Source organism: Chiloscyllium punctatum, chromosome 42 (assembly GCF_047496795.1).
Source record: "Chiloscyllium punctatum isolate Juve2018m chromosome 42, sChiPun1.3, whole genome shotgun sequence".
In the NCBI taxonomy this organism is placed as follows: Eukaryota; Metazoa; Chordata; class Chondrichthyes; order Orectolobiformes; family Hemiscylliidae; genus Chiloscyllium; species Chiloscyllium punctatum.
This window is the reverse complement of record NC_092780.1, coordinates 9476386-9491694: the sequence shown is the minus strand read 5'-3', so window position 1 is coordinate 9491694 and position 15309 is coordinate 9476386. Positions and strand designations below refer to the sequence as shown.

At 48.2% G+C, this 15309-nt stretch overlaps 3 non-coding genes across 3 annotated transcripts; all 3 read left to right on the top strand.

Moving 5' to 3' along the window:
• Positions 1-610: 610 nt before the first annotated feature.
• Positions 611-682, top strand: trnac-gca (transfer RNA cysteine (anticodon GCA)). The gene has a single exon. It is a non-coding gene; the product is annotated as a tRNA-Cys (tRNA).
• Positions 683-3296: 2614 nt separating this feature from the next.
• trnac-gca (transfer RNA cysteine (anticodon GCA)) lies at positions 3297-3368 on the top strand. Its single transcript has one exon. It is a non-coding gene; the product is annotated as a tRNA-Cys (tRNA).
• An 11139-nt stretch (positions 3369-14507) lies between these two features.
• trnac-gca (transfer RNA cysteine (anticodon GCA)) lies at positions 14508-14579 on the top strand. The gene has a single exon. It is a non-coding gene; the product is annotated as a tRNA-Cys (tRNA).
• The last annotated feature ends 730 nt before the right edge of the window (positions 14580-15309 follow it).

The following is a 15309-nucleotide window of genomic DNA, read 5'->3' as shown; positions in this document are numbered from 1 at the left end:
CAAGAGAGTTGTTTTAGACAATTGTCACTGTAGTATGTGGAAAGTGTAAACATGCACCGCAGTTTTCTGTTGGGGGTATAGCTCAGTGGTAGAGCATTTTACTGCAGATCAAGAGGTCCCCAGTTCAAATCTGGGTGCCCCCTTCATAGAAGCAACTTCCCGGCACTGGAGCGGCTTTTCAAGTAACTGCCGTTGCCCATCCTGCACAGGAAACACTGAAGGAGGGGTGTTTTGCTACCACAGCAAGGTTCCTTCTATGATGAACACCTCAAAGACACAAAGATCCGTGTTGCATCGTGAGATGTTGCAAAACATGCACTGCAGCCCCGAAACGAGAGCATGAAAGCGTTGCACGTACATACGGTCAGCGCGGATGCACTCGATGAGTGCATCTGCGCAATATCTTCCGTCCATCTGAACTCTACCACTCAGCCATTTCCAGTTCCGATGCAAATGCCATTGAAGTCAGACAGTCATTTTGGAGTTAGGTTCCACATACAAAACATCTGTGCTGCACGTAAACTGTTGAAAGGCACAGACAAAAGAGTTGTTTTCGACAATTGTCACTGTAGTGTGTGGAAAGTATAAACATGCACCGCAGTTTTCCGTTGGGGGTATAGCTCAGTGGTAGAGCATTTGACTGCATATCAAGAGGTCCCCAGTTCAAATCTGGGTGCCCCCTTTTCCAAGCAACTTCCCGGCACTGGAGCGGCTTTTCAAGTAACTGCCGTTGCCCCTCCTGCACAGGAAACACTGAAGGAGGGGTGTTTTGCTACCACAGCAAGGTTCCTTCTACGATGAACACCTCAAAGACACAAAGATCCGTGTTGCATCGTGAGATGTTGCAAAACATGCACTGCATCGCAGAAACGAGAGCATGAAAGCGTTGCACGTGCATACGGTCAGCGCGGATGCACTCTATGAGTGCATCGGCGCAATATCTTCCGTCCATCTGAACTCTACCACTCAGCCATTTCCAGTTCCGATGCAAATGCCATTGAAGTCAGACAGTCATTTTGGAGTTAGGTTCCACATACAAAACATCTGTGCTGCACGTAAACTGTTGAAAGGCACAGACAAAAGAGTTGTTTTAGACAATTGTCACTGTAGTATGTGGAAAGTGTAAACATGCACCGCAGTTTTCTGTTGGGGGTATAGCTCAGTGGTAGAGCATTTTACTGCAGATCAAGAGGTCCCCAGTTCAAATCTGGGTGCCCCCTTCATAGAAGCAACTTCCCGGCACTGGAGCGGCTTTTCAAGTAACTGCCGTTGCCCATCCTGCACAGGAAACACTGAAGGAGGGGTGTTTTGCTACCACAGCAAGGTTCCTTCTTTGATGAACACCTCAAAGACACAAAGACCCGTGTTGCATCGTGAGATGTTGCAAAACATGCACTGCAGCCCCGAAACGAGAGCATGAAAGCGTTGCACGTACATACGGTCAGCGCGGATGCACTCGATGAGTGCATCTGCGCAATATCTTACGTCCACCACTCAGCCATTTCCAGTTCCGATGCAAATGCCATTGAAGTCAGACAGTCATTTTGGAGTTAGGTTCCACATACAAAACATCTGTGCTGCACGTAAACTGTTGAAAGGCGCAGACAAGAGAGTTGTTTTAGACAATTGTCACTGTAGTATGTGGAAAGTGTAAACATGCACCGCCGTTTCCTGTTGGGGGTATAGCTCAGTGGTAGAGCATTTGACTGCAGATCCCGAGGTCCCCAGTTCAAATCTGGGTGCCCCCTTTATACAAGCAACTTCCCAGCACTGGAGCGGCTTTTCAAGTAACTGCCGTTGCCCATCCTGCACAGGAAACACTGAAGGAGGGGTGTTTTGCTACCACAGCAAGGTTCCTTCTTTGAAGAACACCTCAAAGACACGAAGATCCGTGTTGCATCGTGAGATGTTGCAAAACATGCACTGCATCGCAGAAACGAGAGCATGAAAGCGTTGCACGTGCATACGGTCAGCGCGGATGCACTCTATGAGTGCATCTGCGCAATATCTTCCGTCCATCTGAACTCTACCACTCAGCCATTTCCATTTCCGATGCAAATGCCATTGAAGTCAGACAGTCATTTTGGAGTTAGGTTCCACATACAAAACATCTGTGCTGCACGTAAACTGATGAAAGGCGCAGACAAGAGAGTTGTTTTAGACAATTGTCATTGTAGTATGTGGAAAGTGTAAACATGCACCGCCCTTTTCTCGTGGGAGTCTAGCTCAGTGGTAGAGCATTTGACTGCAGATCCAGAGGTCCCCAGTTCAAATCTGGGTGCCCCCTTTATACAAGCAACTTCCCTGCACTGGAGCGGCTTTTCAAGTAACTGCCGTTGCCCATCCTGCACAGGAAACACTGAAGGAGGGGTGTTTTGCTACCACAGCAAGGTTCCTTCTTTGATGAACACCTCAAAGACACGAAGATCCGTGTTGCATCGTGAGGTGTTGCATCGTGAGATGTTGCAAAACATGCACTGCAGCGCCGAAACGAGAGCATGAAAGCATTGCACGTGCATACGGTCAGCGCCGAGGTCATCGGAGCAATATCTTCCGTCCATCTGGACTCTACCACTCAGCCATTTCCATTTCCGATGCAAATGCCATTGAAGTCAGACAGTCATTTTGGAGTTAGGTTCCACATACAAAACATCTGTGCTGCACGTAAACTGTTGAAAGGCGCAGACAAGAGAGTTGTTTTAGACAATTGTCACTGTAGTATGTGGAAAGTGTAAACATGCACCGCAGTTTTCTGTTGGGGGTATAGCTCAGTGGTAGAGCATTTTACTGCAGATCAAGAGGTCCCCAGTTCAAATCTGGGTGCCCCCTTCATAGAAGCAACTTCCCGGCACTGGAGCGGCTTTTCAAGTAACTGCCGTTGCCCATCCTGCACAGGAAACACTGAAGGAGGGGTGTTTTGCTACCACAGCAAGGTTCCTTCTATGATGAACACCTCAAAGACACAAAGATCCGTGTTGCATCGTGAGATGTTGCAAAACATGCACTGCAGCCCCGAAACGAGAGCATGAAAGCGTTGCACGTACATACGGTCAGCGCGGATGCACTCGATGAGTGCATCTGCGCAATATCTTACGTCCATCTGAACTCTACCACTCAGCCATTTCCATTTCCGATGCAAATGCCATTGAAGTCAGACAGTCATTTTGGAGTTAGGTTCCACATACAAAACATCTGTGCTGCACGTAAACTGTTGAAAGGCACAGACAAAAGAGTTGTTTTCGACAATTGTCACTGTAGTGTGTGGAAAGTATAAACATGCACCGCAGTTTTCCGTTGGGGGTATAGCTCAGTGGTAGAGCATTTGACTGCAGATCAAGAGGTCCCCGGTTCAAATCTGGGTGCCCCCTTTATACAAGCAACTTCCCTGCACTGGAGCGGCTTTTCAAGTAACTGCCGTTGCCCATCCTGCACAGGAAACACTGAAGGAGGGGTGTTTTGCTACCACAGCAAGGTTCCTTCTATGATGAACACCTCAAAGACTCAAAGATCCGTGGTGCATCGTGAGATGTTGCAAAACATGCACTGCAGCGCAGAAACGAGAGCATGAAAGCGTTGCACGTGCATACGGTCAGCGCGGATGCACTCTATGAGTGCATCTGCGCAATATCTTCCGTCCATCTGAACTCTACCACTCAGCCATTTCCATTTCCGATGCAAATGCCATTGAAGTCAGACAGTCATTTTGGAGTTAGGTTCCACATACAAAACATCTGTGCTGCACGTAAACTGATGAAAGGCGCAGACAAGAGAGTTGTTTTAGACAATTGTCACTGTAGTATGTGGAAAGTGTAAACATGCACCGCCCTTTTCTCGTGGGAGTCTAGCTCAGTGGTAGAGCATTTGACTGCAGATCCAGAGGTCCCCAGTTCAAATCTGGGTGCCCCCTTTATACAAGCAACTTCCCAGCACTGGAGCGGCTTTTCAAGTAACTGCCGTTGCCCATCCTGCACAGGAAACACTGAAGGAGGGGTGTTTTGCTACCACAGCAAGGTTCCTTCTTTGAAGAACACCTCAAAGACACGAAGATCCGTGTTGCATCGTGAGATGTTGCAAAACATGCACTGCAGCGCCGAAACGAGAGCATGAAAGCATTGCACGTGCTTACGGTCAGCGCCGAGGTCATCGGAGCAATATCTTCCGTCCATCTGGACTCTACCACTCAGCCATTTCCATTTCCGATGCAAATGCCATTGAAGTCAGACAGTCATTTTGGAGTTAGGTTCCACATACAAAACATCTGTGCTGCACGTAAACTGTTGAAAGGCGCAGACAAGAGAGTTGTTTTAGACAATTGTCACTGTAGTATGTGGAAAGTGTAAACATGCACCGCAGTTTTCTGTTGGGGGTATAGCTCAGTGGTAGAGCATTTTACTGCAGATCAAGAGGTCCCCAGTTCAAATCTGGGTGCCCCCTTCATAGAAGCAACTTCCCGGCACTGGAGCGGCTTTTCAAGTAACTGCCGTTGCCCATCCTGCACAGGAAACACTGAAGGAGGGGTGTTTTGCTACCACAGCAAGGTTCCTTCTTTGATGAACACCTCAAAGACACAAAGATCCGTGTTGCATCGTGAGATGTTGCAAAACATGCACTGCAGCCCCGAAACGAGAGCATGAAAGCGTTGCACGTACATACGGTCAGCGCGGATGCACTCGATGAGTGCATCTGCGCAATATCTTACGTCCACCACTCAGCCATTTCCAGTTCCGATGCAAATGCCATTGAAGTCAGACAGTCATTTTGGAGTTAGGTTCCACATACAAAACATCTGTGCTGCACGTAAACTGTTGAAAGGCGCAGACAAGAGAGTTGTTTTAGACAATTGTCACTGTAGTATGTGGAAAGTGTAAACATGCACCGCCGTTTTCTGTTGGGGGTATAGCTCAGTGGTAGAGCATTTGACTGCAGATCCCGAGGTCCCCAGTTCAAATCTGGGTGCCCCCTTTATACAAGCAACTTCCCAGCACTGGAGCGGCTTTTCAAGTAACTGCCGTTGCCCATCCTGCACAGGAAACACTGAAGGAGGGGTGTTTTGCTACCACAGCAAGGTTCCTTCTTTGAAGAACACCTCAAAGACACGAAGATCCGTGTTGCATCGTGAGATGTTGCAAAACATGCACTGCATCGCAGAAACGAGAGCATGAAAGCGTTGCACGTGCATACGGTCAGCGCGGATGCACTCTATGAGTGCATCTGCGCAATATCTTCCGTCCATCTGAACTCTACCACTCAGCCATTTCCATTTCCGATGCAAATGCCATTGAAGTCAGACAGTCATTTTGGAGTTAGGTTCCACATACAAAACATCTGTGCTGCACGTAAACTGATGAAAGGCGCAGACAAGAGAGTTGTTTTAGACAATTGTCATTGTAGTATGTGGAAAGTGTAAACATGCACCGCCCTTTTCTCGTGGGAGTCTAGCTCAGTGGTAGAGCATTTGACTGCAGATCCAGAGGTCCCCAGTTCAAATCTGGGTGCCCCCTTTATACAAGCAACTTCCCTGCACTGGAGCGGCTTTTCAAGTAACTGCCGTTGCCCATCCTGCACAGGAAACACTGAAGGAGGGGTGTTTTGCTACCACAGCAAGGTTCCTTCTTTGATGAACACCTCAAAGACACGAAGATCCGTGTTGCATCGTGAGGTGTTGCATCGTGAGATGTTGCAAAACATGCACTGCAGCGCCGAAACGAGAGCATGAAAGCATTGCACGTGCATACGGTCAGCGCCGAGGTCATCGGAGCAATATCTTCCGTCCATCTGGACTCTACCACTCAGCCATTTCCATTTCCGATGCAAATGCCATTGAAGTCAGACAGTCATTTTGGAGTTAGGTTCCACATACAAAACATCTGTGCTGCACGTAAACTGTTGAAAGGCGCAGACAAGAGAGTTGTTTTAGACAATTGTCACTGTAGTATGTGGAAAGTGTAAACATGCACCGCAGTTTTCTGTTGGGGGTATAGCTCAGTGGTAGAGCATTTTACTGCAGATCAAGAGGTCCCCAGTTCAAATCTGGGTGCCCCCTTCATAGAAGCAACTTCCCGGCACTGGAGCGGCTTTTCAAGTAACTGCCGTTGCCCATCCTGCACAGGAAACACTGAAGGAGGGGTGTTTTGCTACCACAGCAAGGTTCCTTCTACGATGAACACCTCAAAGACACAAAGATCCGTGTTGCATCGTGAGATGTTGCAAAACATGCACTGCAGCGCCGAAACGAGAGCATGAAAGCATTGCACGTGCATACGGTCAGCGCCGAGGTCATCGGAGCAATATCTTCCGTCCATCTGGACTCTACCACTCAGCCATTTCCATTTCCTATGCAAATGCCATTGAAGTCAGACAGTCATTTTGGAGTTAGGTTCCACATACAAAACATCTGTACTGCACGTAAACTGTTGAAAGGCACAGACAACAGAGTTGTTTCAGACAATTGTCACTGTAGTATGTGGAAAGTGTAAACATGCACCGCCCTTTTCTCGTGGGAGTCTAGCTCAGTGGTAGAGCATTTGACTGCAGATCCAGAGGTCCCCAGTTCAAATCTGGGTGCCCCCTTTATACAAGCAACTTCCCTGCACTGGAGCGGCTTTTCAAGTAACTGCCGTTGCCCATCCTGCACAGGAAACACTGAAGGAGGGGTGTTTTGCTACCACAGCAAGGTTCCTTCTATGATGAACACCTCAAAGACTCAAAGATCCGTGGTGCATCGTGAGATGTTGCAAAACATGCACTGCAGCGCAGAAACGAGAGCATGAAAGCGTTGCACGTGCATACGGTCAGCGCGGATGCACTCTATGAGTGCATCTGCGCAATATCTTCCGTCCATCTGAACTCTACCACTCAGCCATTTCCATTTCCGATGCAAATGCCATTGAAGTCAGACAGTCATTTTGGAGTTAGGTTCCACATACAAAACATCTGTGCTGCACGTAAACTGATGAAAGGCGCAGACAAGAGAGTTGTTTTAGACAATTGTCATTGTAGTATGTGGAAAGTGTAAACATGCACCGCCTTTTTCTCGTGGGAGTCTAGCTCAGTGGTAGAGCATTTGACTGCAGATCCAGAGGTCCCCAGTTCAAATCTGGGTGCCCCCGTTATACAAGCAACTTCCCTGCACTGGAGCGGCTTTTCAAGTAACTGCCGTTGCCCATCCTGCACAGGAAACACTGAAGGAGGGGTGTTTTGCTACCACAGCAAGGTTCCTTCTTTGATGAACACCTCAAAGACACGAAGATCCGTGTTGCATCGTGAGATGTTGCAAAACATGCACTGCAGCGCCGAAACGAGAGCATGAAAGCATTGCACGTGCATACGGTCAGCGCCGAGGTCATCGGAGCAATATCTTCCGTCCATCTGGACTCTACCACTCAGCCATTTCCATTTCCGATGCAAATGCCATTGAAGTCAGACAGTCATTTTGGAGTTAGGTTCCACATACAAAACATCTGTGCTGCACGTAAACTGTTGAAAGGCGCAGACAAGAGAGTTGTTTTAGACAATTGTCACTGTAGTATGTGGAAAGTGTAAACATGCACCGCAGTTTTCTGTTGGGGGTATAGCTCAGTGGTAGAGCATTTTACTGCAGATCAAGAGGTCCCCAGTTCAAATCTGGGTGCCCCCTTCATAGAAGCAACTTCCCGGCACTGGAGCGGCTTTTCAAGTAACTGCCGTTGCCCATCCTGCACAGGAAACACTGAAGGAGGGGTGTTTTGCTACCACAGCAAGGTTCCTTCTTTGATGAACACCTCAAAGACACAAAGATCCGTGTTGCATCGTGAGATGTTGCAAAACATGCACTGCAGCCCCGAAACGAGAGCATGAAAGCGTTGCACGTACATACGGTCAGCGCGGATGCACTCGATGAGTGCATCTGCGCAATATCTTACGTCCACCACTCAGCCATTTCCAGTTCCGATGCAAATGCCATTGAAGTCAGACAGTCATTTTGGAGTTAGGTTCCACATACAAAACATCTGTGCTGCACGTAAACTGTTGAAAGGCGCAGACAAGAGAGTTGTTTTAGACAATTGTCACTGTAGTATGTGGAAAGTGTAAACATGCACCGCCGTTTTCTGTTGGGGGTATAGCTCAGTGGTAGAGCATTTGACTGCAGATCCCGAGGTCCCCAGTTCAAATCTGGGTGCCCCCTTTATACAAGCAACTTCCCAGCACTGGAGCGGCTTTTCAAGTAACTGCCGTTGCCCATCCTGCACAGGAAACACTGAAGGAGGGGTGTTTTGCTACCACAGCAAGGTTCCTTCTTTGAAGAACACCTCAAAGACACGAAGATCCGTGTTGCATCGTGAGATGTTGCAAAACATGCACTGCATCGCAGAAACGAGAGCATGAAAGCGTTGCACGTGCATACGGTCAGCGCGGATGCACTCTATGAGTGCATCTGCGCAATATCTTCCGTCCATCTGAACTCTACCACTCAGCCATTTCCATTTCCGATGCAAATGCCATTGAAGTCAGACAGTCATTTTGGAGTTAGGTTCCACATACAAAACATCTGTGCTGCACGTAAACTGATGAAAGGCGCAGACAAGAGAGTTGTTTTAGACAATTGTCATTGTAGTATGTGGAAAGTGTAAACATGCACCGCCCTTTTCTCGTGGGAGTCTAGCTCAGTGGTAGAGCATTTGACTGCAGATCCAGAGGTCCCCAGTTCAAATCTGGGTGCCCCCTTTATACAAGCAACTTCCCTGCACTGGAGCGGCTTTTCAAGTAACTGCCGTTGCCCATCCTGCACAGGAAACACTGAAGGAGGGGTGTTTTGCTACCACAGCAAGGTTCCTTCTTTGATGAACACCTCAAAGACACGAAGATCCGTGTTGCATCGTGAGGTGTTGCATCGTGAGATGTTGCAAAACATGCACTGCAGCGCCGAAACGAGAGCATGAAAGCATTGCACGTGCATACGGTCAGCGCCGAGGTCATCGGAGCAATATCTTCCGTCCATCTGGACTCTACCACTCAGCCATTTCCATTTCCGATGCAAATGCCATTGAAGTCAGACAGTCATTTTGGAGTTAGGTTCCACATACAAAACATCTGTGCTGCACGTAAACTGTTGAAAGGCGCAGACAAGAGAGTTGTTTTAGACAATTGTCACTGTAGTATGTGGAAAGTGTAAACATGCACCGCAGTTTTCTGTTGGGGGTATAGCTCAGTGGTAGAGCATTTTACTGCAGATCAAGAGGTCCCCAGTTCAAATCTGGGTGCCCCCTTCATAGAAGCAACTTCCCGGCACTGGAGCGGCTTTTCAAGTAACTGCCGTTGCCCATCCTGCACAGGAAACACTGAAGGAGGGGTGTTTTGCTACCACAGCAAGGTTCCTTCTACGATGAACACCTCAAAGACACAAAGATCCGTGTTGCATCGTGAGATGTTGCAAAACATGCACTGCAGCGCCGAAACGAGAGCATGAAAGCATTGCACGTGCATACGGTCAGCGCCGAGGTCATCGGAGCAATATCTTCCGTCCATCTGGACTCTACCACTCAGCCATTTCCATTTCCTATGCAAATGCCATTGAAGTCAGACAGTCATTTTGGAGTTAGGTTCCACATACAAAACATCTGTACTGCACGTAAACTGTTGAAAGGCACAGACAACAGAGTTGTTTCAGACAATTGTCACTGTAGTATGTGGAAAGTGTAAACATGCACCGCCCTTTTCTCGTGGGAGTCTAGCTCAGTGGTAGAGCATTTGACTGCAGATCCAGAGGTCCCCAGTTCAAATCTGGGTGCCCCCTTTATACAAGCAACTTCCCTGCACTGGAGCGGCTTTTCAAGTAACTGCCGTTGCCCATCCTGCACAGGAAACACTGAAGGAGGGGTGTTTTGCTACCACAGCAAGGTTCCTTCTATGATGAACACCTCAAAGACTCAAAGATCCGTGGTGCATCGTGAGATGTTGCAAAACATGCACTGCAGCGCAGAAACGAGAGCATGAAAGCGTTGCACGTGCATACGGTCAGCGCGGATGCACTCTATGAGTGCATCTGCGCAATATCTTCCGTCCATCTGAACTCTACCACTCAGCCATTTCCATTTCCGATGCAAATGCCATTGAAGTCAGACAGTCATTTTGGAGTTAGGTTCCACATACAAAACATCTGTGCTGCACGTAAACTGATGAAAGGCGCAGACAAGAGAGTTGTTTTAGACAATTGTCATTGTAGTATGTGGAAAGTGTAAACATGCACCGCCTTTTTCTCGTGGGAGTCTAGCTCAGTGGTAGAGCATTTGACTGCAGATCCAGAGGTCCCCAGTTCAAATCTGGGTGCCCCCGTTATACAAGCAACTTCCCTGCACTGGAGCGGCTTTTCAAGTAACTGCCGTTGCCCATCCTGCACAGGAAACACTGAAGGAGGGGTGTTTTGCTACCACAGCAAGGTTCCTTCTTTGATGAACACCTCAAAGACACGAAGATCCGTGTTGCATCGTGAGATGTTGCAAAACATGCACTGCAGCGCCGAAACGAGAGCATGAAAGCATTGCACGTGCATACGGTCAGCGCCGAGGTCATCGGAGCAATATCTTCCGTCCATCTGGACTCTACCACTCAGCCATTTCCATTTCCGATGCAAATGCCATTGAAGTCAGACAGTCATTTTGGAGTTAGGTTCCACATACAAAACATCTGTGCTGCACGTAAACTGTTGAAAGGCGCAGACAAGAGAGTTGTTTTAGACAATTGTCACTGTAGTATGTGGAAAGTGTAAACATGCACCGCAGTTTTCTGTTGGGGGTATAGCTCAGTGGTAGAGCATTTTACTGCAGATCAAGAGGTCCCCAGTTCAAATCTGGGTGCCCCCTTCATAGAAGCAACTTCCCGGCACTGGAGCGGCTTTTCAAGTAACTGCCGTTGCCCATCCTGCACAGGAAACACTGAAGGAGGGGTGTTTTGCTACCACAGCAAGGTTCCTTCTTTGATGAACACCTCAAAGACACAAAGATCCGTGTTGCATCGTGAGATGTTGCAAAACATGCACTGCAGCCCCGAAACGAGAGCATGAAAGCGTTGCACGTACATACGGTCAGCGCGGATGCACTCGATGAGTGCATCTGCGCAATATCTTACGTCCACCACTCAGCCATTTCCAGTTCCGATGCAAATGCCATTGAAGTCAGACAGTCATTTTGGAGTTAGGTTCCACATACAAAACATCTGTGCTGCACGTAAACTGTTGAAAGGCGCAGACAAGAGAGTTGTTTTAGACAATTGTCACTGTAGTATGTGGAAAGTGTAAACATGCACCGCCGTTTTCTGTTGGGGGTATAGCTCAGTGGTAGAGCATTTGACTGCAGATCCCGAGGTCCCCAGTTCAAATCTGGGTGCCCCCTTTATACAAGCAACTTCCCAGCACTGGAGCGGCTTTTCAAGTAACTGCCGTTGCCCATCCTGCACAGGAAACACTGAAGGAGGGGTGTTTTGCTACCACAGCAAGGTTCCTTCTTTGAAGAACACCTCAAAGACACGAAGATCCGTGTTGCATCGTGAGATGTTGCAAAACATGCACTGCATCGCAGAAACGAGAGCATGAAAGCGTTGCACGTGCATACGGTCAGCGCGGATGCACTCTATGAGTGCATCTGCGCAATATCTTCCGTCCATCTGAACTCTACCACTCAGCCATTTCCATTTCCGATGCAAATGCCATTGAAGTCAGACAGTCATTTTGGAGTTAGGTTCCACATACAAAACATCTGTGCTGCACGTAAACTGATGAAAGGCGCAGACAAGAGAGTTGTTTTAGACAATTGTCATTGTAGTATGTGGAAAGTGTAAACATGCACCGCCCTTTTCTCGTGGGAGTCTAGCTCAGTGGTAGAGCATTTGACTGCAGATCCAGAGGTCCCCAGTTCAAATCTGGGTGCCCCCTTTATACAAGCAACTTCCCTGCACTGGAGCGGCTTTTCAAGTAACTGCCGTTGCCCATCCTGCACAGGAAACACTGAAGGAGGGGTGTTTTGCTACCACAGCAAGGTTCCTTCTTTGATGAACACCTCAAAGACACGAAGATCCGTGTTGCATCGTGAGGTGTTGCATCGTGAGATGTTGCAAAACATGCACTGCAGCGCCGAAACGAGAGCATGAAAGCATTGCACGTGCATACGGTCAGCGCCGAGGTCATCGGAGCAATATCTTCCGTCCATCTGGACTCTACCACTCAGCCATTTCCATTTCCGATGCAAATGCCATTGAAGTCAGACAGTCATTTTGGAGTTAGGTTCCACATACAAAACATCTGTGCTGCACGTAAACTGTTGAAAGGCGCAGACAAGAGAGTTGTTTTAGACAATTGTCACTGTAGTATGTGGAAAGTGTAAACATGCACCGCAGTTTTCTGTTGGGGGTATAGCTCAGTGGTAGAGCATTTTACTGCAGATCAAGAGGTCCCCAGTTCAAATCTGGGTGCCCCCTTCATAGAAGCAACTTCCCGGCACTGGAGCGGCTTTTCAAGTAACTGCCGTTGCCCATCCTGCACAGGAAACACTGAAGGAGGGGTGTTTTGCTACCACAGCAAGGTTCCTTCTACGATGAACACCTCAAAGACACAAAGATCCGTGTTGCATCGTGAGATGTTGCAAAACATGCACTGCAGCGCCGAAACGAGAGCATGAAAGCATTGCACGTGCATACGGTCAGCGCCGAGGTCATCGGAGCAATATCTTCCGTCCATCTGGACTCTACCACTCAGCCATTTCCATTTCCTATGCAAATGCCATTGAAGTCAGACAGTCATTTTGGAGTTAGGTTCCACATACAAAACATCTGTACTGCACGTAAACTGTTGAAAGGCACAGACAACAGAGTTGTTTCAGACAATTGTCACTGTAGTATGTGGAAAGTGTAAACATGCACCGCCCTTTTCTCGTGGGAGTCTAGCTCAGTGGTAGAGCATTTGACTGCAGATCCAGAGGTCCCCAGTTCAAATCTGGGTGCCCCCTTTATACAAGCAACTTCCCTGCACTGGAGCGGCTTTTCAAGTAACTGCCGTTGCCCATCCTGCACAGGAAACACTGAAGGAGGGGTGTTTTGCTACCACAGCAAGGTTCCTTCTATGATGAACACCTCAAAGACTCAAAGATCCGTGGTGCATCGTGAGATGTTGCAAAACATGCACTGCAGCGCAGAAACGAGAGCATGAAAGCGTTGCACGTGCATACGGTCAGCGCGGATGCACTCTATGAGTGCATCTGCGCAATATCTTCCGTCCATCTGAACTCTACCACTCAGCCATTTCCATTTCCGATGCAAATGCCATTGAAGTCAGACAGTCATTTTGGAGTTAGGTTCCACATACAAAACATCTGTGCTGCACGTAAACTGATGAAAGGCGCAGACAAGAGAGTTGTTTTAGACAATTGTCATTGTAGTATGTGGAAAGTGTAAACATGCACCGCCTTTTTCTCGTGGGAGTCTAGCTCAGTGGTAGAGCATTTGACTGCAGATCCAGAGGTCCCCAGTTCAAATCTGGGTGCCCCCGTTATACAAGCAACTTCCCTGCACTGGAGCGGCTTTTCAAGTAACTGCCGTTGCCCATCCTGCACAGGAAACACTGAAGGAGGGGTGTTTTGCTACCACAGCAAGGTTCCTTCTTTGATGAACACCTCAAAGACACGAAGATCCGTGTTGCATCGTGAGATGTTGCAAAACATGCACTGCAGCGCCGAAACGAGAGCATGAAAGCATTGCACGTGCATACGGTCAGCGCCGAGGTCATCGGAGCAATATCTTCCGTCCATCTGGACTCTACCACTCAGCCATTTCCATTTCCGATGCAAATGCCATTGAAGTCAGACAGTCATTTTGGAGTTAGGTTCCACATACAAAACATCTGTGCTGCAGGTAAACTGTTGAAAGGCGCAGACAAGAGAGTTGTTTTAGACAATTGTCACTGTAGTATGTGGAAAGTGTAAACATGCACCGCAGTTTTCTGTTGGGGGTATAGCTCAGTGGTAGAGCATTTTACTGCAGATCAAGAGGTCCCCAGTTCAAATCTGGGTGCCCCCTTCATAGAAGCAACTTCCCGGCACTGGAGCGGCTTTTCAAGTAACTGCCGTTGCCCATCCTGCACAGGAAACACTGAAGGAGGGGTGTTTTGCTACCACAGCAAGGTTCCTTCTATGATGAACACCTCAAAGACACAAAGATCCGTGTTGCATCGTGAGATGTTGCAAAACATGCACTGCAGCCCCGAAACGAGAGCATGAAAGCGTTGCACGTACATACGGTCAGCGCGGATGCACTCGATGAGTGCATCTGCGCAATATCTTCCGTCCATCTGAACTCTACCACTCAGCCATTTCCAGTTCCGATGCAAATGCCATTGAAGTCAGACAGTCATTTTGGAGTTAGGTTCCACATACAAAACATCTGTGCTGCACGTAAACTGTTGAAAGGCACAGACAAAAGAGTTGTTTTCGACAATTGTCACTGTAGTGTGTGGAAAGTATAAACATGCACCGCAGTTTTCCGTTGGGGGTATAGCTCAGTGGTAGAGCATTTGACTGCATATCAAGAGGTCCCCAGTTCAAATCTGGGTGCCCCCTTTATACAAGCAACTTCCCTGCACTGGAGCGGCTTTTCAAGTAACTGCCGTTGCCCATCCTGCACAGGAAACACTGAAGGAGGGATGTTTTGCTACCACAGCAAGGTTCCTTCTATGATGAACACCTCAAAGACTCAAAGATCCGTGGTGCATCGTGAGATGTTGCAAAACATGCACTGCAGCGCAGAAACGAGAGCATGAAAGCGTTGCACGTGCATACGGTCAGCGCGGATGCACTCTATGAGTGCATCTGCGCAATATCTTCCGTCCATCTGAACTCTACCACTCAGCCATTTCCATTTCCGATGCAAATGCCATTGAAGTCAGACAGTCATTTTGGAGTTAGGTTCCACATACAAAACATCTGTGCTGCACGTAAACTGATGAAAGGCGCAGACAAGAGAGTTGTTTTAGACAATTGTCATTGTAGTATGTGGAAAGTGTAAACATGCACCGCCCTTTTCTCGTGGGAGTCTAGCTCAGTGGTAGAGCATTTGACTGCAGATCCAGAGGTCCCCAGTTCAAATCTGGGTGCCCCCTTTATACAAGCAACTTCCCAGCACTGGAGCGGCTTTTCAAGTAACTGCCGTTGCCCATCCTGCACAGGAAACACTGAAGGAGGGGTGTTTTGCTACCACAGCAAGGTTCCTTCTTTGAAGAACACCTCAAAGACACGAAGATCCGTGTTGCATCGTGAGATGTTGCAAAACATGCACTGCAGCGCCGAAACG